The sequence below is a fragment of the Mesoplodon bidens genome, assembly GCF_964165515.1.
Source record: "Mesoplodon bidens genome assembly, chromosome: 4".
Classification (NCBI taxonomy): domain Eukaryota; kingdom Metazoa; phylum Chordata; class Mammalia; order Artiodactyla; family Ziphiidae; genus Mesoplodon; species Mesoplodon bidens.
In genome coordinates this window covers 979,122-981,797 of record NC_138160.1, presented here as the reverse complement: position 1 = coordinate 981,797, position 2,676 = coordinate 979,122, and positions in this window count along the sequence as shown.

Sequence of the window (2,676 nt, the reverse complement as noted above, 5' to 3'; positions counted from 1 at the left end):
GGTCTGTGGTCCTCAAAAGTGCGCTGTGTGCACGGGCAGTCACGTGGGCACTACGGTAACATGGACACGCCCAGGAGGGGCTGCAGCTTACGGGCGCGCCAGCCGCCTTCCAGGTGCGAGGCCTGGAGTGGGATCTGGACACAAACCACATCACGGACGCCCCCAGCAGCCCTGAAAATGGGGATGACGCCATCAAAACTGACATAAAATAAGGACGATTTTAGACCATGATGGGGAGACTCGTGCCAGTAGGTGAGAAAGGAAATTGTAAACGCAGAGAGTGATTAGAGACGGCGAGTCTGAGATGTGAGAGAGAAGTGGGCAAACAATAAATAACTACAGGTAAATAGTGACTGTATTCCATTTAAACAAAATATTTCATTAAGGCACCTGAAAACCATGACATGTAAGCCAGAAGGGGTGCACAGGGAGTCACGTGCTCATGGCTCATGTATGATGTCAGGAGTGCTGATCAAATAAACACAAACATGTGCTGTGATACCACACCAGGAACAGGGCACACAGCCTCCAAACTTGTAGAGGTGAAAATGTGAATGACAGAAAATTATCTAAAAACGGCAACACTAGACAGGAAAAAAAATCATACAAGTAGAACAAATAGCACAAAATGAGATGGCAGATTTAAACTAAAATGTATCAATTACATTAGGTGATAAAGCAAGAGAAACACAGAATTGGTAACAGCTCAACCGCCAGGAGGAGGAATGACCAAGGAGAATGAGTGGGGCTGGGCAGCAGCACAGGCGGTCAGCAGTCCACGGTGGGCGCCACCCCCGAGGCACACAGGAGGACGCAGGAGCGGAGGCATCCCCAGGCCCTGCTGGGGTCACTTGGTCACTGACTGGGGCTGCCTGGATGAGGGTCCTGAGCTCAGGAGCTGCATCCCGTCCCCTGAACAGCGAGGTCTTGCGTGAAGGGACACACCTGCCCCTACGTCTCTGCCACAGGGACACAACTTCAAATGCTGAAACTGTTGAAATGTCCTTAAAAGACTGAGTGTCATGCCAAAAAACCTGAAAATGAGGCCATAAGAACAAATTCCTAGGGATAACGTAACTTACGAAAACTAACTCAAGAAGAACTGGGAAGCCCGCACAGTCCTGGCCAGGTGAGTACCAACAACGATGGAGAAGCCCAAAGTCCAGGGGCTGGGCAGCGAGGTGTGCATCTCACTCACACGGAGCCCAGCTGGGGCCCGGGGGGAGGGGTGCCACTCGGGCCGCCACCAGCTCTTCTCTGCTGGGCCCTGAAGACATGCCTCCTTCACATGCCGAGTTGGTCACATGGCCCCAAACCAGCTCTAGGGGAGGCACATGGACGACCCCTGAGAACCCGCTCTGCTGCATCGCCGAACCATAATTCAACTGAATCAAGTCAAAAATCTCCCCACAAGATGTGAACTGGTACAGCCACTATGGAGAATAGTATGGAGGTTCCTTAGAAAACTAAAAATAGAACTACCTACCATATGACCCAGCAATCCCACTACTGGGTATATACGCTAAGAAAACTATAATTCAAAAAGAGTCATGTACCACAATGTTCAATGCAGCTCTATTTACAATAGCCAGGTCATGGAAGCAACCTAAATATCCATCAACAGAGAGATGGATAAAGAAGATGTGGTACATATACACAATGGAATACTCAGCCATAAAAAGAGATTGAAATAATGCCATTTGCAGCAACATGGATGGACCTAGAGATTGTCATACTAAGTGAAGTAAGTCAGAGAAAGACAAATACAATATCACTTATATGTGGAATTTAAAAAAGTGATACAAATGAACCTTTTTGCAAAACAGAAACAGACTCACAGACACCGAAAACAAACTTATGGTTACCAAAGGGGAATGGTAGAGGGGAGGGATAAATTTGGAGTTTGGGATTAACAGATAAACATTACCTATATATAAAATAAACAACACGGTCCTATTGTGTAGCACAGGGAACTCTACTCAATATCCTGTGATAAACCATAATGGAAAAGAATATGAAAAAGTATATATAGATATAGATATATCTATATCTATCTATAGATACCTATATCTCTATCTATCTATCTATATATATATATGAACCACTCTGCTGTACAGCAAAAACTAACATAACATTGTAAATCAACTAAATAAAAAATAAAAATTTTTCAAACATTCAGGGAAGAAACAGTTACAATCTTATACAAATTCTCCTGGGAATAGAGGATCGTGATGATGCAAATCCCAACAAGAACAGCACCGCAAAGGCAAATGTCACCCTGGAGACGGACGTACCACATTCTTCTCAGAGCCACACTCACGCTGTGCCGGCCGTGGGTGGGACCTGTCTGGGACTGTACTCACAAGTCACTCAACCCTCACGATGGCCTGCGAGGCAGGCACTGCAAACCAGGACATTGAGGCCCAGAGAATCTAACTGCCCAGGGGGACATTAAGTGGCACACCTGGAACACAAAGTCCTACACAAAACATCCACAAACCACAAACCACAACATGTATGTAAGGAAAGCCTATCATCACTAAGTTGTGCTTATTCCAGAAATTTACTGCAGTTAACCATATTAACAGAACAAGGGAGAAAAATCATATGGTCATCTCAGTAGTGGCAGAAAAGTGTTTTATTCATCCATTCATGATGACAAATTCTTAGCAAATT